At 36.7% G+C, this 26,297-nt stretch overlaps 1 protein-coding gene across 3 annotated transcripts in view; it reads left to right on the forward strand.

The window, feature by feature from the left end:
• Window positions 1-26,297, forward strand: part of LOC111047733 (low choriolytic enzyme) — a 170,519-nt gene that overhangs the window by 100,947 nt on the left and 43,275 nt on the right. Inside the window, exon 6 of one of the 3 annotated variants that reach the window (XR_005571333.1) lies at window positions 22,424-22,575. The exons of the other annotated variants lie outside the window; for them this stretch is intronic. The gene's annotated coding sequence lies outside the window, so the exon portion shown is untranslated. The remainder of the gene's footprint in view (window positions 1-22,423; window positions 22,576-26,297) is intronic. 3 annotated transcript variants of the gene reach the window in all.

Below are 26,297 nucleotides of genomic sequence, written 5' to 3' on the forward strand. Positions count from 1 at the left end.
TGATTAAATCAAGGAGAAAGTCATTCACTTCATCTAGACTGTCCTTGCATTCTATTACCGGTTTCAAATTATGTGAATCATTTTTGAGTTTCCAAGCAGCTTTTACAGGATTGTGATCCTCTTGTATAAGCATGGCATTTGCTTCCTTCTTAGCTTTATCAATTTCAACTCTTCAAATAATAATAATAATAATAATAATAATAATGATATGGCTTCTATTGGTGGGAGTCCCTGTAAATACATTTAGCTCTGAGATGGTTTCTGTCTCTCACGTCAACAGACAGGCATTGAACTCTGATTTTTACTGATTGTGCAGCAACATAGCCTAACTATTATTTTAATTTGCTCATGTTCAGATGTGCCACACATTGCACTTTTTAATTTCACAAGGCTTCAACGATTCCCAGACTAGGATTTGAAAGACACAGCAGGACATGCTTCATCAAAGATATATGTAAGACAATAACATTTATATCAACCAACGGGATTCGAATCCACGACAAGGCAGGGCATCTGGTCATGACACAAGGACTTGGGAGTAATAATAATAATTATTATGAATAATTCAGCCCACGAATCGCCTAACTTGTGCGGCAGGAATTTTGAAATGATAATTGGAGATTATCTACTTGAAATGATAAGTAGAGATTACCTACTGATAATTAATTTCTACATACATAAGACATTCAAGAATGTAAATAGCTAGTACTGTCAAAATCTTGAATTTTTTAAATAAATCTACACAGTGAAAACAACTATTCACATTAGCAATGAACCTTACTGCTCGTTTCTGTAACACAAATAGTTTCTTCACATTCGTATCATTACCCCAGGGAACAACACTATAATACAAATGAGAATGAAGATGAGCAAAATACACTGGAATTGAAATACTCTTATCATCAATGAACTTCTATTTAACATAAAAATTCCCTTTGACAGTTTGCCACATAATATTTTGATGTGTAAGCCCCATTTCAAATTGCTTTGAACTGTAATAACGAGAAACTTTGCATTGTCAGGTTGTAATCTAAATCCAAATTCCAAAAGTTGAGTTTTGTCCTTATTAAGACACATTGAATCAGAAGCTGTCCAATCTTCAATTATTTCATTAACCGTATGTAAGCTACCAGGAAGACTATTATTTTTTATTTGATCAGCTAAATCATCAGCAAACATGAATGGTTCTACATTTTTACAACTAATTGCTGCAAGAAGATCATTAATGATGTGTGTTGTTGAATAAGTAGACGATTAGTAATTTGACAAGTTGTTTATTAATTAGACAAATAGACATGTAGACATAGACAAGAAAACAAAACAGTTCAGGTCATACATAACCTCATAACGATTCACCCTGGCTTGGCCCGCGCTTCCTTCTCTTGTTGCCAACTGAATGAATGAATCAGTACCAACATACAACATGCTCTTTTTTTATATGAATGCTATTAAATGAATATAATTATAAGTATATGACTGACATTGTCATTAGACCATTATACATTGACAGACTGACATACATTGACTAAAATACAAAAATGGTTGGCAAGTGGCATAAGCAAAAATAACTTCATAGTTAAAATAAAAATAGAATAATACACTAGTATGATAAGACACTACACACTAAACTATTTAAACATGGGATTTGAAACATAAGAGATAATATAATAACTTGTATATGCTTCATCAGGTTGAGACATTATTGAAAATCAGAAAATGAAAAACAACGTGGGGGCCTAGATACTCTTTTACCCTCTCTTGACACTGTAACAGTTTTGTCAATCTCAGGGGGTTGGGGAACACCACCATCATTATTATTCTTAAAACCCCGGAATCCATCAAATGGTTCCATATCCTGTGGAATGCTTTGTGTCATGATAGGAGTAGATAAATACATTTTCTTTCTAATAAAATCATTACTGAACTGATTTCCATCATTGGAGACATAAATGTGATTTGGTGGAAAGGCTGGTTTAAGAAGATGGCATCAGTTTCTGGTGTAGGTAGTGCCACATCGTGATGTGACATAGTATGATCGAGGATTTGCACCAATACCAGTAATCCTTCCTGGTAGCCAATTACTAGACAGATTCAATTTGTAGAGGACATCATCACCAACCCTCAGGCTTGGCAAAGGTCTTGCTGTCTTATCAAATTGTTTTTTGTAGTTGTCTTGATTCGATTTGACTTGGTTACCATAAATATTGTGAATAATTAATGTTGGCTTCAATAGGGCTTCATAAATAGGAATATTGCACTTTAAGTGCCATGAATAGAGCAATTGAGAGGGAGAAGGCATGTTGCCTCTAGGTGTGTTGCGCTGGTGAAGCAATGCCAAATGAATGTCTGAACTAGAGTCATGACATTTTCTCAAAATGTTTTTTACAATTTTGACTGCACTCTCAGCCATACCATTTGACGGGGAGTGATAGGGACTAGTCATTAAGTGTATTATGCCCCAGTCATCCATGAATGATTTGAAAGCACTTGAAGAAAAGGGTGGTCCACGATCAGTGACTAATTCCATGGGGATACCCTGACGACTGAAAATTGATTTGAAATGTGAAATCACAATGACTGTTGTGGTGCAAGGTAGAGCTACCAATTCCATGAACTTTGAATAATAATCTACTACAACCATGAACTTTCGGCCATTGAAGTCCAGTAAGTCAACAGCAACTTTTTGTCATGGTAAATCTGGAATAGTATGTGGTTGCAGTGGCTAAGCTGTGTTAGCTGGACGATACTTGAGACAGATAGAACACTGTTCTACCATGTTTTTATGTCTGCAGAGATACCTGGCCAAAATAGGACACCTCTTACTAAATTTCTAGCTCTTTCAATGCCCATATGTCCACTATGTATCATCTGCAATATCTCTCTACGTAAGGTAGTAGACTACTAGGAGGTTACTAGACTACTATTTCTGTAAAGAAGGTTATCAACTACACTCAGTTCCTCAGGCCCGGCCCCAGGGGTGGGCGGACCGGGCGGCCGCCCAGGGCGGCAGGTTTTGAGGGCGGCAAATTAAAAGGAACAGAAAATTTTAAAATACAAATAAATAAATTCAAATGTGAATGGTAGAATTATATAAGAAGCTTTTCAACCTCGAGCTAATGAAGAATTTTCTAAGATCAACAATGTCCCAGGAACGTCTGAGTGGTCTAGCGAACATAAAATAGTTCAGTCCCAAGATCTTGAAGAATTGATGAAGGAATTTCCCCATGCAAAGGTCAGACGAGTTCTACTCAATTGAACAGGTGTGTTAAACAAACTTGTAGAAATTGTAGTTCTAATTACTTAGCAAGTTAAGTAGGCCTAATACTATGTTGCAGTCTACGTCTTAAGGCTGTGCAAAGGCTAAAAATAAACTTTCTTGTACTGGTGATATTTTTCAAAGTTTTTCGATTTGTATCGGTATATATCAAAATGAAAAAGTTTTCTTAGGAAAACATTTTCTTCCAATCATTACTTTTTAAGATATGAACACCTAAAGTTTAAATTTTTGGGACAGAGGACATTTCAAATTCGGTACGAGATAAATTCTTCATGGTATTGTTGATTGAATAAAACAAGAAAATTTTGAAACATTTTCTAAAAATATCAATTTTTGAAAAAGTTATTCAATTTACAAAAAAAAATTCAACTAAACACTATTTTTGGTCGTTTTAGTAAATTGAATAACTTTCTCAAAAATTGATATTTTCAGAAATTTTTTGTTTTATTAGATCAAAAATACCATGAAGAATTTATCCTTTGAATTTTATGGATTCATCTCGTACCGAATTTGAAATGTTCTGTCCCAAAAATTTAAACTTTAGGCGCTCATGTCTCAGAAGGTAATGATTGAAAAAAAAATGTTTTCCTAAGAAAACTTTTTCATTTTCATAGCTTGATCCTTAAGCGATCCTTGATCGTGTCCTCGCGCGCCTCTCCTCTAGGAAATACTGAAATGAAGTGCAACTAACGGGCTTATATCATTGTACAAAATATCACAGTGAGGATATTAAATATAGATGATTGTGATGATGGTTGAAGCTAAAAATGAGGTGTTTTTCACAATACAATGAGCATTGTTGTCAAGTGTACCTGGAAATCTATATGAGATAGAGCGCTCTACCTAGTCTCAGATTTTAGAGTACAAAATTATGCCCAGAGGGATTTTGAATTTTACATCTAGATTGTAATCGGGATATATTGTTGATCAAATACTAAATATGATCAAAATTGATTTTTTTTCTTAAAATATCACTCATATTTGAAAAATCATATTTCAGTACTCATTGGAGGTAGAGAGTTCCGAATGATCTCATTTCATTCAGAATGTTATGATCTTAAAAAAGGCAAGAGCAAATTTTTCTTTCCGATCACTGAATTGCAGGAAATAGCTGAAAACTGGAAAATGAACCTAAAATACGAACTTTTTGGGCCACTCTGTATTAGCCAAAGGGAATTTTACATGAAGAATTTGGTTCTGAACCTCTCTCATGTATCCAAATAGATTATTAAAAAATCAGAACTACGATATAAATTGCAAGCAAACTGCACAAGACTTCAATTTGTTCTGAAGCCTGTGTATCATTCCTCTACAAAATTTGTAAATACAAACTTGTATTTATATTTAATATCCTATAAGAATGAATGCTCAGTCGTGTTGTAGTGGCCTGGGAGAATGTTACAGATGGTTTGGTTTTTGAGGTTAGACCATGTTGGCACCACTGTGCTCCATATGATTTCTCCTGAAATTGGCTTTGTTTCAGCTGACTAGCCATGTTACTTTCTCAGTTCTATTAGAAGCTTTGAGGTTATTATGTTTTTCTAAAGTGTTTTGAAGTTGCATAATGAATTCCAATGAAATTAGAGAGTTTTTCTCTGAGAGTGATGATAGTAGTGAGCCAAGTATCTTTCAAAACATGACTGATTCTGATGATCCTGAGTATTTAAATGCAAGTTATTCTAGTGATACTGATGACAGCTATGAACTAGATACAGCACCAAGAAAAAAATGCAGATTGATTGACTTTGAGCGTAACTATTCATCTTTAGAACTGCAACACCAAAAAACCCAAATTGCAGTTACTCCTGAAACTGTTACTAGACCTTCAAGCCAACCAACTGTAATTTCTGCACCTCAACAATCTGATGATGACAATCAAAATGAACAAACAGATACATTCACAGTTGAATGGACTGATGTTTCAGGTAACTTGAGTACTTTTCCATTTGACAAAGTTGGAGGCTTATCTAATGACATTATTAATCATCTCCAAGGTAATGCAACCGAACTACAGTGCTACAATATTTTTTTAGATAGTGAACTCCTTGATCATTTAGTTTTAGAAACTAATAGATATGCTGAGCAATGTATCATACATGCGATTGTGAATGAGGACCTAAGCCAACATTCAAGACTGACTCATTGGGAAGACACAAATCAGGAAGAAATGCAAGTTTTCCTAGGCATACTATTATGGATTGGTCTTGATAATAAGCCATCTTTACAGAAATATTGGTCTCGACTTCCTCTGTACAATAACAAAGTGTATAGTTAGATGTCTAGGAACCGTTTTGAATTATTATTAAGCAATTTCCATTTCTACAATAATGAAATGGCTGAAGCTAATAGACCCAAGCTGTATAAAACTCAAACACTTATTGACATGCTGAATACTCGATTCCAAAATGCTTATGAACCACTTGAGGATGTTTGTATTAATGAAACCATGATTCCATTCAGAGGAAGATTGCGGATGAGGCAGTACATTCCAAATAAGCGCCACAAATATGGTTTGAAGCTGTACAAACTCTGCGTCAAAGGAGGATATACATGGAACATCAAATTATATGCTGGTAGGGAAGAAACTCCTAGAGGAAAAACTCATTCAGAAATGGTTGTTATGGAATTGATGGCTCCTCTTCTAAATACTGGCCGCACTCTAGTGACAGATAATTTCTATACCAGTGTAGAGCTTGCTCATTCACTAGAAAAAAACAGGACCCATCTAATTGGTACTCTAAGAATAAGAAGGAAGAATAATCCAACAACAGTTGTTTCCGCCAGACTCTCCAAGGGGCAGATGATTTTGAAGCAGAATGCTGAAGAGTGCATTGTGGGCAAGTGGAAGGACAAGAGGGATGTGCTTTTTTTGACCACAAAAGATGTTCCAGTAATGAGTTAAATAGCTACTCGTCGTGGAGTACAGTTGAAGCCATCCACCATTCTGGAATATAACAGAATAGAATCATACATTGATGTCTCTGACCAGATGGCATCTTATGGTACTACAGTTCGTAAGGGTGTGAAATGGTACAGGAAGGTAGGGATTGAATTGCTGACAAACACATCTGTAGTGAATGCTCATGAAGTTTATAACCTTCTCAATAATAAGAAGGTGGGAATTACGGAGTTCAGAAAACAACTGTCCATGTCTCTAATTTTTGAAAAAATGACAGTTGATGCTGCTGCTCCAAAAGACACAAGAAGCCACCAACTTGAAGAAAATGGGCGAAAAAGGGGCCGGTGCAATGTATGTTATGACAAACTGGCTAACCAACAAGGGAGAGCTGCTGCAGCCAAAAAAGCCAAGCAGGTCACGACCAGCTGTATTGGTTGTCCTAACCAACATTTCATGTGCATCAAGTGTTTCTTTGAGCAACATGATTGCAAACCTAAAAAATGAATGATGAACTTGGCTATTTGAATGTATACATCCAACCGTTTATATATTTAGTAGACTTATACTTAGCTATTTGAATGTATACATCCAACCTTCTATATATTTAGTACACTTATCATTACTTTTTCATAAAATAAATAGAATTCACATAATTTTTCGTATCTGTAGTTTAGTTCACTCAGTTTTTCTAACCTGAGATTCTCTCCAGGCCATGTGTATAAATTTTATGCACGCAATTATTTCACATAAATAGACACTTATAAGAGTGGATGTCAGGTTGAAAAGGATAATTATTGATATTCAAATCAATATGAACAGGTAAAACCATGTGGCCAGAATATTTTTTCTCAGGGTATTAATGGCTTAGTGTGACAAATTCATTGTGTATCAAATTTATACATATGGCTTGACTTGAAAACAATTATGTGTATCAATTTGATACACATGGTAGTTAAAGTGTTAAAGAAGCTGTTTCCCCTGACAAATTGGGTATAAATGGGGCTAAATAATTAATCATGCCTAGGAAACGCTGTACAGCTTCCTTGTCTGTAGGAGCAGGCATACATTGAATAGCTTTGATTCGAACACAAGATTCAGAGGAGATATGACCCATGTATTTGATTTCTTTAGATCCAAATACACATTTAGACTTATTGAATTTTATGTTTATCTCATGAGCTCTTTGCAAGACTGCATGTAATTGGCGATCATACTGTTCTCTAGACTGACCATAGACAAGAATATTATCAATGAAAATACAGACACCTTCAATCTCACCAAAACAATCAACCATTGTTTTGTGAAATATTTCAGGTGCACTAGTTATACCAAATGGGAGCCTTGAAAATTTGTAACGACCAAAGGGAGTATTAAATGTCAGTAGTTTAGAACTTTCATCATCAACAGGGATTATCCAAAAACCAGAGCTTGCATCAAGAGTACTAAAAATAGTGGCTTCAAATAGACATGATCTGATCACTTCAAAATTTGGTAGTTGATAGTGTGAGTGCATCAAATTTTTATTCAAATTTCTGGGATCTAAACAAATCCTCAGTTGCCTGACTTTTTTCAGTTATTACCATTGGAGAAACCCACTCAGATGGTTCTTACACTTTCTCTATAAATCTGTCATTCTCCATTCTACTTAATTCTTGTTTCACTTTTGAATATAATTTAAACGGTAATTTCTGTGGGGGATCCACTACAGGTATTGCCCCTGATTTCAAAGTGAGTGAGCACTGCTTTTCCAAGCTGTCCAAACCCTCAAAAACATCATAGTTATTCACAATTTCAGAATACAAACACATTTCATTTTTCACAGAACTGACTGTGCTGAGTGTGGAACTATTTATATTAATAATACCCAGAGCCTGACATGTTTTAAATCCTAGAATGATGGAACAATCTATATCCACAACATTGAACTGTATGGTTTTTTGTTGGCCATTAAATACACAATTCAGAATGCAATAGCCCTTATTTGGAAGGCTCATACCACAAATAGACAATAGATTTTTATAGCAAGGACTCAAAATGCTGTCAGCAAGACCTAACTCAATAAATTTGGAATATGGTATTATATTAACCTGAGCCTCAGTGTAAATTTGGCAAGTGACAATTTTGTTGTTAATTAACATATCAATATTAGCCACTTATTGTCATTGACTGACCTACAATTATTGTTGTTAGCACTCACTTTGCATAGGAAATAATTTTCTTCTGAGTCAGAAACAGCACTCACATTATTAACCACATGACTTGGATATACTACAGTATCATCTTGTTCATTATCAACAACTCGCACTGACCTACTTCTACAATATTTGGCAAAGTGATTCAGCCAACCACAATTATTACCGTACATTTTTTATTAAAAGCAGGACACCGATACCTATGACTTTGGCCACACTTATGACACACATCTGGAGATAACTTAGAATCATGCTGACCTTGATTTGGAAAATGTTCTTGTATATTATTTGAGGAGACAAACTTAGAATTATGCTGACCTTGATTTGGAAAAAGTTCTTGTATATTATTTGATGAGACAAACTTTGAAGTACTGCTAACCGTTGATTGATTATGTTTATTAGCCCTTCCACCATATCCTCTTCTCCCAGGCTGGACAAATAGATTAGGACATGTTGATGACTGTGAACTGAAATTTTCACACAGAAGAACTGGCACTGACTCACCGGTAGAAGACTGTTCCAAAATTTTTGCATGAGATTGAGTTAACTCAAGTGATTTACAAATATTGAGAGCCTTGTCCAAGGTTTAATCACTTTCTTGAAGGAGTTGCTCTTTCATATACATATTATTTTTATGAAGTCCACATATTAACATGTCCCTTACCAAACTTTCGCAGAGTTTTTCGAATTCACATGAAAGACTCAAGTTCTGAAGTGCTGTGACAAATTCATGAACAGATTCCACAGACAACTGTTTTTGTGATAGAAACTTATGTCGTTCAATTGTAATGTCCCTTTTTGGTGTAAAATGCTTTGATAACAAGTCACATAAGTCCACAAACTTCACAGTAGATTTGTTGACATTAAATGAATTGCAAATTGTCAATGCAGAAGGGTCTATTGATGCCTGTTAAGAATACTCGAGAGATAAAAAGTACAGAATTGTTCATGCAGTTCCCCTTCCCCCGCTTCACCCTCATTGGTGTTGGAGAAGAAGGCTTCTCCCTCCACAACCTCAGTCTTCAGCACTCGGCTGACCCATAAACATCTCTTGTAAGTATAGCTGAAAAGCTCTCTTTTTTGTTACTTTCACACAGCTCATATCATACATGCTAACCAGTTCTAAATTCTCGGTCCCCCTAGCTCTCATAGAATTATCAAACTTGGTCCTACAGCCGGATTTTCGGTACTAGTGACTATGGAAAAAAGGAAAAAACTATTCTCTGGTGTATGAACTGGTTCCCTATAGCTCGCGTTTAGTTTTAAAATTCGTTTGCTAGAGCTGTGTGAACGCGTGTGCTCAGTGTTTAAACTCTCAAAAAGCCAAAAACTTCTTATCTCTCGAAGTTCTCACTTCCAATTTATTTCAATTTCCTCAATTTCGTGTTCATATTGAGTGACGCCATCCGCCATTTTCGTTGTTTGGTGCATTGTGCTTGTGACAATCCTACAATCTACAAGTTATAAACTGCATGTTTTATCGCAACCGCAACGGTTCTTCAAGAATTATTCACCTTGAATTCAAACTTCAGTTATTGCGTGGATCTACCACGCAATCTCAACTACGCCTACGCAGTCACGTGAAGACCAGTTGGATTTCTACGCACCCAGTCTACACTAGGCGCAGATCAGCACTCACCCGCCAGCAACGCAACAGGAACTTGTCTGATAAGCAGTTTCTCTTTGTCTCAGAAACAGAGTAACGGCCAGCAACAGTCACAGTTATAACATAGTTATTCAAAAGTATTCTTTGAGTATCTACAGTAAGGTCCACGTTATAATGGTAGTGTACGATTTGCAATGGTGTTGCTATCCTCGTCTATCGTTCAACAAATGTGAAAGAGTTGGGGGTTAGTTTTTATTTAGGTTATATTTGATAATGTTTTATTAGGATAGGTTAGGTTTTTGCTTTAAAATTGCAATATGCTAGAAGGGGCTAGGGTCTAGGTAGAGTTATGTTTTTTGATGTTTCAAAGGTGAAAGGATAGGTTAGGGGGTTAGGATTTTGTTTTGAACCACATGTTTGTGAACATGTTCATGAACCACATGTTTATGTTTTGTTCTAAAGATGACGAATAAATCTAAAGTATTAAATGTAAAAGGGTTGGAGGTTAGGTTTTATTTAGGTTATATTTAATAATGTGTTATTAGGATAGGTTAGGTTTTTGCTTTGAAATTGCAATATGCTGGAAGGGGCTAGGGTGCAGTTAGAGTGATGTTTTTTCGATGTTTCAAATGTGAAAGGATAGGTTAGGGGGTTGGGATTTTGCTTTGAAATCTGATTTATAAAATGTGAAGGGGTTAGGGGTTAGGTTTTTTTGGATTATATTTAATAATGTTTCATAAGGTTAGGTTAGGTTTTTGCTTTGAAACTGCAATATGCTAGAAAGGGCTAGGGTCCAGGTAGTATTATGCTTTTTGATATTTCAAATGTGGAAAGATAGGTTAGGATTTTGCTTTGAAATTGCAATATGCTGGAAGGGATTAGAGGTTTTTCAAATAGTTATGTTTATTGATGTTTTAAATGTAAAAGGGGAGGTTGAGGGTTCGGTTTTTGTTTTGAAATGACAATATGCTGACTTAGTTATAGTGTTTTTTAACATCAGTTGAATAACAACTGTTATATTTTATTAATTTCATTTTTCAAAAGTACTCTTCCTTTTATAAAATAAAATTATATTATATTGATTATTATATTGAATTTAATGATAAATCATCATTGAATAATAATATCTTCATCAAATAGAATGACGATTGGCTCCAAAGACCTTAAAGAGATGCATCTTTAAGGTCTTTGATTGGCTCCAGTTACAGTGCTCGATAACCATCATCACAAAGAACGTTACATTCAAAGATCTGACTGAATGGAACGGCAAAAGCCCGTTGCTAACGCATGCGCGATACGGTGCTGTCTGAGACAGAGAGTGGTTTGTGTCTGATACAGTATCTTCGTGTTTAAGACCTGTATATGCATTCAGTATCTTGATACAGTATCTAACCTTCACAATAAGTGTATCACAGACTGCTCACCTTACAAACAGCTCTGTGCTCTCTACACCACTGGGAAGTGGAACAAATTCTCGGCACCATAAATGTAAACAAATGCCATAACCTCAAATATCTCTTATAATATTAAAATGTCAAATCACGGTGAGGCTGAGAACTCTCTATCAGAGTCAAGATTGAATGAAACCACTCAACAAGCCACTCATGAGAGTCAAGGCTCCTCTGCTTTGAAAATACTGCTAGTAAAAAGGAAAAGACTTATTGATAAAATATTTCATGCAATCTCAAATCTACCAGGTGTCCCCTCGGATTTTATTATCCAAGATGTCAGAAATGATTCTAGAACCTTCGAGTCTTTACAAGACAAAATTACAGAAATTGCTCTAAATTCAGATTCCTTGGATCAGGAGTATGATATCATGATAGAGCGTTACAACAATTTTGTACTCTAAATTCACGGCAAAATGTAGACAGCCATCAACCACTGACACTGTGAGTAGAAACAGTTCTAATAATATTTCATCTCCCTCAAGTCAAATTAATTAAATTTAACGTTGAAATAGAAAGTTGGATGGAATTTATAAATATGTTTGATGCTTTAATACACAACAATGATTCATTATCTAATATTAATATATAATATAGGAGTTGGCAAGACTGCCAAGATACAGTTTTGGATAGGAATGTTGCTCTTCTAAATTTGTCAAAATTCAGATTGATTTGTTATAATTTTGAAATCATACTAGTCTAATCGGTTACACCACATCTTTCTGCAACTGTACATACCTGGAAGTTACGAAGCTGTAAGTAATTATTGCACAAATTAATCGTATGAGGCTACACGTTTGATCGGACAGTGGAGGTATTCAATTGTTTACGTGTTCGAATTGCTTTGATTCTACTTGTTAAAAACAGCTGTTTTTCCATTAACGGAACAAACACTACAACACTACTGACAGTTCTTAATACCGATCCGTTTTCAAAAGACAGCTTTGGAGATAATCTCAAACTGACTCAGATAACGTCGACTTGCCTTATCTCGGGAATTGTATTGATTGACTTTTGGCAACCTGTGGCGTTCTTCAGTTGTCATAACAACAAATTCAAATTGACCTCTTATAGCTTGTTTCACGTGAAGCGGGGTTTTCAAATTAAAATAGCCTACTCAATAAATCCTTACACCATCCTCAATCAGGGGCTTCCTTCTTCTTTCGTCTTGATTGCCCTCTTGACGCTTCCTTCTCATCCCTCTTATAATTCTCCTACTCCCAATCACATCATACTGAGACTTCATCTTAAAAATGTCTTTGAGTAGAGTAATACGTACCAGAGCGAGTCGAAACAATTTGATTCTAGGCATGGAAACAGATATTGATGGCTTGAAGGAGGGCCTTATTAACAACGCAGTTATAGATATTGCTATTGATCTTCACGCTACTTTGGTTGATATCTGTGATAAAGTCTCAAATGAAGCAGTCATTGATTTAATCCCTTTGATCACCTCGCTTTTGAACAATTACGACGCTGCACTAAAGGTGAATTCTGATTTAAAGAACATGCTAAACGATGTGAATTTTGAAAAAGAGGCTCTGATAGAGAGGTTGAGAATTGAAAGGGAAAACAGAACTATGATATTTGAGGATTCATTGTCCAATGAAAAACAGGCGGAGAGTGAAATCTGCGCTCTGAAATTGAGAGTGAAAGACTTGGAGGAAGCAGTGCATTCATTTAAATTGGAGATTGCCTCAAAGGAGGAGATAATAAAGTTATTGGAAGCTGATTCGAAGAGAGTTTCATCGATGTTGGATGTGGAAGAGATTGATTGTAATACATCCACACACAATCTACATTCTGCAGGCTCTTTCATGAAGCCTAGAACGACTTTCAAAATGGCCCATGTATCGCCTCCGAAACCACTGATCACAAGAAATCGTTTTTCAATTTTAGCTGACAGTGAAGTGTTATCATCACCACCAGAGTCTGGACAGAGAAATTTCCGAGTGAGAGCTCAAGTTCATAGATCTCCCCTCAACCAACCGAAATTAAAAAAAATAGGAAATCGCTCTGCCTGTAAAAAAGGAAAAGTGGTTGTTCTGTCGGACAGCCAGGGAAGAGACATGCACAAGTACCTGAATAATCTTGACGATTTCGATGTATTCGTTCATTGTCTGCCTGGAGCAAAGATGAAACAAGTGATTGAAAGAGGTATGAGTTTCATTGAGGATTTAAAAACGTCTGACTACGTATTTATCATGGCAGGCTCAAATGACTTCGGTAAATATGAACCCGGTTATCTAACCGTAATGCAGGGTCTGGATTTGATTGAGTCTGCTGACATTGGAACAAATATTATAGTAAGTGCCATACCATCTCGCTTCGATTCACCTTCTCTCAATGACGACATCTGCTTCACCAACACGGCTATTCTAAATAGAACAATCAAATATAAAGGAAACTCATCAATTAAATACAGTGATGTGAGCAGTACACTGGTGCGTCATCATTTCACGAGAAAAGGACTTCATTACAAAAATTCGACAAAGAGAGTACTGGGAAAGACTATGAGTGACTATGTAAATAATATCTATAAGCAGAGTGTAGGGTGTGGTTTATATGATTGTTCTGTGACCATCACGAATGAGGTTAGTATTGTTGGCCCTGAATCACCTGTAGAGCCAACCCGTAGAGTCACACCTAATCCTGTTACTCCCATTCAGTTCCAGCAGCCATCCTCTCTCATAGAATTTCAAAATCCTGTGACCCAGTCTCCCTCTCAATTTCTCCTTTCTGAGATGAATTCCTCAGTCTTGTCGCGGTTGTCAGACAACCAACAATCACTTGATGAGAACAATTTTTTAGAAATTCCTATATCAGGTGTGTTCCTGAGCGAAACATTGTAAATTCTCTCAATGAAAATACTGATATCGATTGTTACAGCAATAGTGATCGTGATGGGATTGAGGGGGTCAATTCGGATAAATTTATTGACGATTCCAGAGGAAATTCAAAATTCAGAGTGGGCTTCCTGAATATACAAGGAATTAATAAAAAGCATGTAGTTTTGAATGAGTTTGGGAATGATAATGATTTTCATGCTCTCTGCTTGAGCGAGCACTGGTGTAAGGTGGACGATATTCCTTTTCATAAACTAGATGACTATGTTCTGATTAATAGTTATTGTAGAGAAAATTACAGTCATGGAGGAGTTTCAATCTATGTTAGGCCGGAGCTAGTACCAGATAGCAATTGTTTAGATCTAAGTTGTTTCAATTGTGAAAAAAATTTTGAAGTTACTGGTATATCTTTAGATAAACTGAAATTAGCTCTAGTCTCTATATATAGATCACCCTTGGGCGATTCTAGTGTTTTTTTAGAAGGGCTTGAGAATGTATTGAATTTCTTTAGTAGACCTAGATGGAGAAACTATAGTATTGTATTCGGAGGTGATCTTAACTCCGATTTTGATATTGTTCAGGACAAAGCAACTGTACATGAATTTAAGAATTTACTAAGGCAGTTCAATTTGGCCTGCCATAATAATAAGGCTACCAGAGGTTCTGCATGTTTGGATAATATCTTTACAAATATCAGGATTGACAGTGTTGCATGTGATGTTCTGGCATTTCCTTTTTCAGACCATGATTGTGTATGGGTTGACTTGAATATTTGTTCCAATACGGACGGTAGAAAGACTAGGAAGACAGTAGTAACTAGGCCAATGACAGATGAAAATCTCGACTTATTTAAGAATTCACTCTCCAATGTAGACTGGAACAAATTTGTGCGTGAAACTCATTCTTTGAACTCTGAACAGATATTTAATAGATTTTTCAATATAATACATTATTATTTTAATATGTTCATTCCTGAAAGAAAAATAGTTGTGAATAGTCATCAAGGGGCAAAGAAAACAAGAAAAACAAAACTAAAAAACTGGTACACACCGCAATTAGCGAAAATGAAAAACACAGTATTGTTATATTTAGATATTTCAAGGAGAGATAATACTGATGAAGCTAGGAAGGCATATTTAGATATTAGAAGATCATATAAGCAGTTAATAAATAGAGCTAAGAAAACATATAACATTTCTAAAATTGAGTCTACTAGTAATAAGTGCAAAGCCGCATGGAAAATAATAAAATCTGTTCAGGAAGAGGCTCGAAAAGATCCAATTCCATTCACACCCAATGAAATGAATAAGTTTTTCTTGGACGCAGTGATGGATGTTCATGATAAGATTGACCGGCCCAATTTAACGGCAATTAATTTATTGGAGCAAAACTTCAATTTCCCTCTTAACCAGGATAAGCCCAAATTCTCATTTCACAAAGTCTCCACACGTGAAGTGCTTGATATAGTACTTAGTTTCAAAGCTTCATCCAGTGTTGATATTTACGGCTTTTCAAGTAATCTATTGAAGAAAATTATTCATAATATTATAAATCCATTCACATATTGTATAAATAGATGCCTGAGAGATGGAGTTTTTCCTGAAGTGCTAAAAGTTTCCAGAATTGTACCTGTCTATAAGAAGGGGCCTAAAGATATTCCATGTAGCTATCGTCCCATCTCATTGGTGCCATGTTTTTCAAAAGTCCTTGAAACCATAATGCATAGGCAGTTATATGAATATCTTCAAGAGCACAATATTATAAGTAATGCTCAGAATGGATTTGTTAAGGGTAGGTCAACTACTGGAGCCATGGATGCTCTTGTCAAGAATATTCTGAGCGCTTTTGAAAATAAAGAGTATGCTCAGGTGACCTTTTGTGACCTGAGCAAAGCTTTTGATTGTGTTGTGCACTCTCTCTTACTGGATAAATTGAAATTTTATGGCGTTTGTGGAGCAGATCTTAGCTTATTTAAAACTTATCTTGTGGGACGTAGACAAGTGGTGTGTATTGGAGATAAGAGATCAGATGTAGCATGTGTAAAATTCGGTGTCCCACAGGGATCAGTTCTCGGGCCATTGCTTTTTATTCTTATGATAAATGACCTTCCTGCTGTTCTAAATTGCCGTTCAATACTGTATGCTGATGACACAACATTTATCAATAAATGTACTGACCTTCAAAATCTTAAAAATCTAACTGAGACCACTCTGATGCAAGCAGCGACATGGTTTAGGGCTAACGGCTTCATGCTCAACGAGAATAAAACACAGACTATGCACTTCACCCTTAGAGGTGGCTTAGATTGTGTGGATGCAATAAGCGATGTAAAATTTCTGGGGATATTCATTGACAGATATTTGACTTGGGAAGCTCATATTAATTATATATCAAGCAAACTTTCAAGAGTGATTTATCTGATCAGACAACTGAAAAATCATGTTCCAGATAATTATTTGAGATCGATATATTTTGCCTTTTTTCAGAGTATTGCAACATATGGCATACTACTGTGGGGAAATAGTAGTCATGCAGAAAATATTTTATTATTGCAAAAGAAGGTGGTCAGGGTTTTAACTGATTCTCATAGACTAGCACACTGTAAGCCTCTTTTCGTCCAGCTTAGAATAATGACAATAGTGAATTTTTACATTTATACTGTATCGTTGCATGTTAAAAAAAACTCATCCAATTTAAAATTAAGGCATCAAACTCATAGCTACAACACAAGAAATTGTCATAGGATTGATATTCCCTATCATAGGTTATCCAAAACAGCCAAAAGTTATGATACATTTGGTATAAAAATTTGCAATAAATTACCTACAGATTTAATATCAGAGACAGAAAAGAAATTTAAGACGAGATTATTGAATTGGCTTGTGATAAATCCTTTTTATAGTGTTGAAGAGTTCTTTGAGAGTGAAATAATTGTTGCTTAGAGTTAAGAGGTTTCTATTTGTATTTATATATTGTTCTAAAGGCTCAAGTTGTGCTGTAAGGAATATGTTTTGTACATTCAAATGAATATTGTTAATGTATTTGTAAAATCCAATTGACTTACAGTTTACTTAGGTACTGTATTATTTTAAGACTCAGTAATGTAATTTTGTATGTACAATTGCTGTAAAATTTGATTTTTATCTTTTGTCTTACTGTAATCAATATTTGACTTTGCCTATTGTTCTAAGAATTTAACGGCAATAAAATCATATTTATTTATTTATTTATTTATTTATTGAAAAGTTTCATTATTTGAAAGCCAGCATTTCAGGTACCGCAACCCAGATGATAGCTAATTTATCGCTCTCTGATGAAAATTATCCTATAGCTTACAAATTGCTATGTGATAGATTTTCCAATCCAAGAAGATTGTGTGCTCATTATGTTGCTTGAATTTATATCAATTGCTTGAATTTAAGGCAATCACGAAATCTGATTATGCATCTTTGAGAACATTTCTAGATGTACACAGCAATAATTGTGTATCTGCTTTGAAAGCACAAAAGCTCCCTGACTTAACTGACTTCATTTTGCTATCCTTGTGTTTGAAACATTTAGACACAAGAACTCGCCTTGAATTTGAGAATAAGGCTATCGACAGTAACCCATCGTATGATGATTTAATGAAATTTCTTACAGCTAAGTGCTGCACATACAAACTCGTACAACCTTCCATTGCAATTCAAATGAACAGTAAGGTTGAAACTAAAGTTTCTCATTCATATGAAAATAAACCTATGAGATTTTCATTAGTCACAAATGATCAGACTAAGATTACTAACCTGAATGTCAAGTCTAAACCACTGTGTATTGTATGTAAATCTATGGATCATAATATCTATGTATGCAAAAAATTCTATAATATGTCATGTTTTTCGTTTTCTCACAGAAGAGAGTTCTGCAAATCTACAAATGTATGTAAAACTTGTTTCTCATCTAAGCATCATACATTATTGCATAACGAAAAGAGGTATTCTAGCTCATCTGAGCCTACTAATGTGCGTTCTCAGAAGGATAGCGCTCCTACATCTGGTGCTGTATGCAATACTTCTACCCTATCGACCTCAGATACATCCTCTTGTCTGTTGGGTACCGCTAATGTCATAGTATTTGATCACTTCAATCGGCCTCACATTGCCCGAGCCATAATAGATTCAGGCTCACAGATAACAGCTGTCACTAAGGAGTTAGTGAATAAATTGAATTTGAAGACTAGCTACACTAATCGAGAACTCATCGGTATTGGCTCTAAAACTACTGAAACTCATGGTGAAGTTCATCTCACTATATCCTCGAGCCTCAAACCAGAATTTAGATTGAGTACTAAAGCCACTGTCTTATCAGTCATCACATGTAACCAACCCATGGTCTCATTGAACCCTGAAGTATTTGAACATTTTTCAAACTTGAAACTGGCTGATGATAAGTTTCACATCTCTAATAAAGTTGACTTGTTATTAGGAGCTGACTCTTTTCTCCAAATGTTATCTGCTCAATCTAATGTAATTACTAAACTATATCCCAATTTGCCTGGAGCATTGAGCACAGTATTTGGGTATATTATCATTGGCAAAGTTGATTCTAATGAACCTGTCTCAAGTGTCAATAAGGCTACAAGCTTGCTCACCTATGTTGAACCAATCAACCAGTTGATTGAAAAATTTTGGGAGACTGAAGAGGTTTCAGTAGAAGTTGAAAAGAATCCTTCTCATGCATATTGCGAAAATCTCTACACAGAAACCCCCACTCGGTGGCAGTCTGGTCGCTATGAAGTCGCATTGCCTTTCAAAACTAAAGATGTGTCATTGGGTGACAACCGCACCTCCTCAACTAAGAAATATACCTCACTAGAGAAAAGATTAGCATCAAACGAAAATGTTCATAAACAATACCATGATTTCATGAGACAGTACGTGGAATTAGAACACATGTCCAAAGCTTCACACTCATCTAATTATGCTATCCCGCATCACTGTGTTCAGAAAGAAGACAGTTCAACAACCAAATTGAGAGTAGTCTTTAATGCATCAGCGCCTTGTGATAATGGAACTGTTCTGAACGAATCACTTCATGTTGGGCCTAAATTACAGCATGATCTTACTCACATATTAATGAGTTTTAGAACTCACAAAGTAGCCATTACATCCGACATTAGAATGATGTACAGGCAAATTTCAATCAGAAAAGAAGATAGAAAATTTCAGCACATATTCTATCGTAGTTCACCCCAAGAAGAGCTGATAGAATTTGAACTCAACACAGTCACGTATGGAATGACATCAAGCAGCTTTTTAGCTCAAAGAACACTTCTTCAATTAGCCCATGATTATGAAAATGAATTTCCATTAGCTGTCAATGCGATTTGCCAACACACTTATGTTGATGATATTGTATCTGGCGCCTCTAGCCTATGTGAAGCGAAATTACTCATATCACATCTGAATGAACTTATGTCTAAAGGAGAACTCCTATTGAGAAAATGGTCATCTAATATGCAAAAAGTAATTGAAGAATTTCCCGACGAGATGTTGGAAAACCCTCTCGCATTTTCTGATACGACTCAAAAAATAAAAGTTCTTGGTTTTCATTGGAATCCTGCATCAGATGCTTTCTCTTACACTGTTACACCGTTCGCTGAACTGCCAACAAAACGATCCATACTATTGTATACAGCTAAATTGTTCGACCCGCTTGGACTATTGTCTCCTGTAATATTCTCATTCAAATATTTTTTGAAATTACTCTGGCTATCCAACCTTGATTGGGATGAGCCGCTTGATGAAGACTTGACTAGTCAGTGGAATCGTATTTCTAATACAATGCTGATCCTCTCAAATGTTCAAATTCCTCGTCATATTGACACTACATATGTCAATATCTCATTGATAGGATTTGCCGACACATCTGAAAAGGGTTACAGTGCTGTCTGCTATATTCATATTGCATCAAGTGATCAATTCATATCGATGAATCTCATTATGTCAAAAACACAAGTCGCTCCTGTGAAAACACATACTATTCCTAGATTGGAATTATGTGGAGCTCTACTACTGTCAAAGTTGTATAAAGTTTTATACCTCTATTTGGAAAAAGTATCTCCAATGTAAGACTGTGCTCTGACGCATAGTTGGTGTTGAACTGGCTAAAAACGCCAGCTTACAAGCTCAAGACTTATATAAGCAATCGAGTTACACAAATACTCGAATTAACCTCTCCAGAGAACTGGTTTCATGTACCTACAGAATCGAACCCAGCTGATTTAGCCTCAAGAGGGCTGCACAAGATATTGTTGAAAACTCACTCTGGTGGAACGGACCTCCATCTTACCATGTCCAATTCAAGGATTTGCCAATCTCAAGGGTCGACAAAATTGTCAATGAGTCTGAACTGAAGCCACCAGTGTCAATTCTCACTACTACTGTAGTAAATAAACCACAGGCTCTTGTATTTTTCGTGAAATACTCCAATATACACAAGGCAACACGTGTATTTGCCTATGTGTTGCGATTAATAGAAAATTGTAAGCTGAAAAAAGTAAGGGAACACAATCTTTGCAGCCATACAGCACTACACGCTTGCACTGCTCGCGCTGCTCCACCTCCGCCGTCTGTTGCCGAGTGCCGTTCGGCTCTCTTGTGTATCGTGAGGTTGACACAGGCCTTCTATTTTGCGGAAACATTGAAGCTTCTCAGCAAGGGAGAAATTCCACCTCAAGAACTGCTCTCTATTTCGCCTTTCATTGATTCTTCTGGTCTTCTCAGGGTGGGCGGACGCCTCCGCAACTCCAGCCTTCCGTGTGACAGCCGTCATCCACTGTTGTTGCCAAAGTTATCTCATTTAAGCACTCTGATTTGTGATCAGACTCACAGAGATAATCTTCACGTCGGACCTCGCACAACTCAGTCACTAGTGGCTCGCGAATATTGGATTATATCAGCGCGCAACCTCATAAGGAGCAGATTGCATCATTGTGTCCGATGTACTCACATGCGAGCTCAACCTCAGCAGCCAATCATGTTGGATCTTCCCCATTTTCGTGTGAACGCCTCATCTGTATTCGTCCATGTAGGAGTTGACTTCGCTGGCCCCTTCAATACGAAGTGCAGCTCACTCAAAAACCGAGAGTGTATAAGGGCTATCTTGCATTGTTCATATGCTTAGCGGTGAAAGCTGTTCATTTGGAATATGTAACAGAGCTGACCACTAAATCGTTTCTTGCCGCTTTTGATAGATTCACATCCCATAGAGGCCTACCTTCTCACATATACTCTGACAACGGATTGAACTTCATTGGAGCTGCTAAAAAATTATCAGATATCTCGAAATTCTTGGCTGACAGTAAGACTGACATTTTTAATGCTCTTGTACAACGTGAAGTAACCTGGCACTTCAATCCACCTAGCGCACCCAATTTCGGCGGTATTTGGGAAGCAAATATTAAATCAGCGAAAACACTGTTGAAAATTCAAATTGGTGATAATCCAATGACAATGGAGGAATATTTCACAGTGTTCTCTCGTATTGAATCAATTATGAATAGTCGTCCTCTATTGGAGCGTTCACAGGACCCAACGAGACTTCACCTCTGCTGACACCCGGTCACTTTCTTATCGGCCGACCGTTGCTACAAGCTGTGGAGATCCTGCTGGATACTACCACCCCCGTACGGCAGCGATGGACTCATCTACACCGAATTGTGCAGACGTTTTGGAATCGATGGAGTACAGAATATCTACATACGCTTATGCAGTGAAGCAAGTGGAAGACCCCCTCAGAACCCTTGAAAGTGGGTCACATAGTGATTATCAAGAATAAGAGTACCGCGCCCACATTGTGGCCTCTAGGCATAGTCGAACAAATATTTCCCATACAAGACCAAGTAGTAAGAGTGGCATTGACTCGCACCGCCTGCGGCCACCTCATGCGACCTGTAAACAAACTCATAGTGTTGCCAATAGCTTAATTTGGCACCCTCTCTCTGAGAGACATTTTTTGTAAATAGAGACTAAATATTATGTGTTCACCACTTATGTGTAAAACTCATCGTAATTAACTATGTGCATCGTCTCTTCATCAAGTTTGTGCAATACTTCATGTGTTACCTCTCATGTGCTACAGTTTCAAAATTATTAAACTCATGCTTCGTTTGAAGGGCAGAATGTTAAGAATACTCGAGAGATAAGAAGTACAGAATTGTTCATGCAGTTCCCCTTCCCCCGCTTCACCCACATTGCTGTTGGAGAAGAAGGCTTCTCCCTCCACAACCTCAGTCTTCAGCACTCGGCTGACCCATAAACATCTCTTGTAAGTATAGCTGAAAAGCTCTCTTTTTTGTTACTTTCACACAGCTCATATCATACATGCTAACCAGTTCTAAATTCTCGGTCCTCCCAGCTCTCATAGAATTACCAACGCCAATAGTAATGCAACTTTCCGTTTTTCCGAAGCTTCATCAAGCCCTGAAGCAACCAAGAATATATTGAAAGATTTTATCCATGAAGACCAGGAATGGCTCACATCACCCGTAATTGCAAGAAGTAAAATATTGTTCATCGGCAGCATATTGTTTATTGACATTGTAGTACTGTACATAACTTACTTGAACTTAATCATCAATTCACAAACCACTTCTGACACCATGTTGTGTGTTGTTGAATAAGTAGACGATTAGTAATTTGACAAGTTGTTTATCAAACCCTATTATACCCAGAGACAGTTGCATCCAAGACTTTCAACGATTTAAAAACACTGTTGAAAAATCATTTAAGCCCAGCGCCTAGTTATTCCAGCGCGGCATAGGTTTATCAATTGCAAACAACAAGAAGGTTACTCAATAAGCATTTATTTGTCTGAGTTGTGTAAGTTAGCTGTCCCATGTAAATACAATAATGATACATTGTCAACAATGCTGAGAGACATCTTTGTTAGTGGCCTATGTTCAAAATCAATTTTAGATGGACTTTTTGAGGAGGACAATATTACTCTGGAAAAAACAGTAGAGATTGCCTTAGCAATTGAAAAGGCATCAATGGGCACACAGAGTATCCTTGATAATATTAAAAGCAGTTTCATGCAAATTCCAGTTAACAGCATAGATTCGGGGCAATGAAAGTGCTATATCGGTGTGGAGAGTCAAATCACATTGCAAAATCCTGCACTAAAAACATTTATTCTGTTTGTATTGCAAACGAGACAACCATGTTGTTGATGTCTGCCTTGCAAGGAAACGCAAAAACACAAAATGCAAAACGCATCAATGCTCTTGATGTCTGCCGTGCAACAAATGTGGACAATCAAGATGAAACTTCAGTTTTGGATGACTGTGAGACACACAATGATAAACAAGTGCCTATCTACAACATAGAATCCAGTATCAGTAACCCTCTGCCAGTTATAGTCACTGTACAAATCAATGGCCACGATACTCCAATGTAATTGGATACTGGAAGTGGAGCTACTGTGATCAGTAATAAAACACTCAAAAGCATCCCTAGTAAAGGTAGCAGAAAAATTTTGCCGACCAGCACAATTTTCCGAACCTATGGAAATACAGAAATACATCCGCTAGGAGTTATTTATGTGCATGCCAGCTACAACAACAAATTGGAAATACTTAAACTATACATCACAAAAGAGGACTGGAGCTCAATAGTGGGTAGAGATTGGATAAATGCCCTTAATATTCTCCCTGAATACCATAGAATAAAAAATCTTGAATTCACAAACAACTCAGATTTGAACAAACTATTGACTGCACACATGAATTTATTCAAAAAGACTGTTGGAGTTGCAAAAGATTACACTTACAATATTGAACCAAAGGATGATGCCCAACCCATCTTCAAGCGTGCAAGACCAGTTCCCTTTGCTCTTCAGTCACAGATTGGAAGTGAAATACACAGACTTGAGACAGAAGGTATTATAAGAAAAATTCAATTCTCCAACTGGGCCACCCCAGTGGTTCCAGTTGTGAAGCCCAATGGAGACATATGTCTCTGTGCAGATTATAAAATTACAGTGAACCCACAGATGTTTATTCCACAACATCCTTTTCCTGGTTATGAATGTGTCTTTGCTAAATTGGCTGGAGGGAAATTGTTCACTACATTGGGCATTAAAACAGCATTCCTACACATTCCAGTTACTGACAGTACTTCACAGATACTCACCATAAATACCCACAAAGGACTGTATGCAGTAAATCGATTGATGTATGGCATTAGCTCTACCCCTGCTGTGTGGCAATCATATATTGAAGGAGTTATAGGCCAGATTTCAGGTGTCTGTGTGGTACATGATGATATAATCATTACAGGCAGCTCAGATAGGGAACACCTAGAACATTTAGAAGTAGTTCTAAAGGAACTAGATTAAAATTATATCAGACTGAATGAAGGAAAATGTAAGTTCAAGCAAAGAAAGGTGAAGTACCTTGGATATATAATTGACTGTGAAGGACTTAGGAAGACATCTGACAAGACAGATGCTATTTTGAACTGCAAGACACCGTCAGACAAAAAAGAATTGAAGGCCTTCTTAGGAATGGTTTCATTTTATTCTCGATTTGTGGAAAATTTGTACACAATTGCTGAGCCATTGTACAATTTGTTGAAAAATGATGCAGTATTCAAGTGGACTGAGATTGAAGACAGAAGTATGAGAAGAGTAGAGGAAGAAATTTTATCTGACAGAATTCTTGTACACTACAATCCAGATCTTCCTTTATACTCTCTGTGGATGCATCACCAATTGGATTGGAAGCTGTCCATTCCCATCAGATACAAGATGGAGAAAGACCAATTGCTTTCACATCATGCACCCTCGATAAGAGTGAAAGGAATTATTCGCAATTAGACTAGGAGGCTTTGGCAATCAAATGGGGAGTGGAAAAGTTCTTCAACTATGGCATCTTCTATGGCATCTATATCTATGGCAGAGAGTTCACCTTGAAGACTGACCATAGACCTCTCATACATATTTTTGGAAACAAAAATGGACTACCTGTTCTAAGTGCTACATGACTTTTACATTATGCACTCTACCTCCAAATGTTTCAGTTTAATATCCAATATGTGCCATCAGAACAGCATGTCAATGCTGACTTCCTGTCCCATCTACCAGCATCTTCACAAGAATTATTTCAGGAACCAGAGGAGGAAGAAAACCACCTTGATGAAATATCATTATTTCAACTTGAACAAATCAACACCCCACCAATTACTTGCCATGACATTATGAAAGGAACATGGGAAGACCAAATCTACTAGAAATACTGGATAAATTGCAGAAAGGAGTATCTGTGGGAGCAAATACTCATTCTATGTCACTTCACAATGGAGTCATATTTTGTGGCAGCAGAGTCTACATTCCATTAAAATATTGGAGACTCATTCTCCAAGAACACCACAGTGGTCATCTGGGAATACAGAAAATGAAAGCCTTGGCTTGTTCACTTGTGTATTGGCCAAACAATTATGAGGACATTGAAAATACATGCAACAACTGTTCCAACTGTATTAACACACAAAATAATCCAGGGAATGTTCAAACACACTTCTGGGAATATCCTTCTCACCCATGGGAAAGAATACATGTGGATTTTGCAGGACCATTCATGGGTCACATGTTCTTCATAGTAGTGGATGCACACTCAAAGTGGATCGAATTGGAGATTGTGAATAACACTTCAGCTCGTTCAGCTATCCTGATCTTGGAAAAACTCTTTTGTAGATATGGCTTCCCTTGCACCTTAGTTTCTGACAATGCCAGTGCATTCACATGTGCAGACTTCCAACACTTCATAAAACTGTATGGAATAAAACACATTACATCAGCACCTTTCCACCCTTCATCAAATGGCCAAGCTGAGAGATATGTTTTCACACTGAAACAAGGACTTCGGGCATTAAAGACATGCAATGGCTCCATCCAACAGCAGCTAAATACATTCCTGTTCACATATTGCCAGGCACCAAATGTCACCACTACTGAATCACCTGCAAAGCGGTTCCTCAATCGCGAAATAC

The sequence above is a fragment of the Nilaparvata lugens genome, chromosome 5 (assembly GCF_014356525.2).
Source record: "Nilaparvata lugens isolate BPH chromosome 5, ASM1435652v1, whole genome shotgun sequence".
Taxonomy (NCBI): Eukaryota; Metazoa; Arthropoda; class Insecta; order Hemiptera; family Delphacidae; genus Nilaparvata; species Nilaparvata lugens.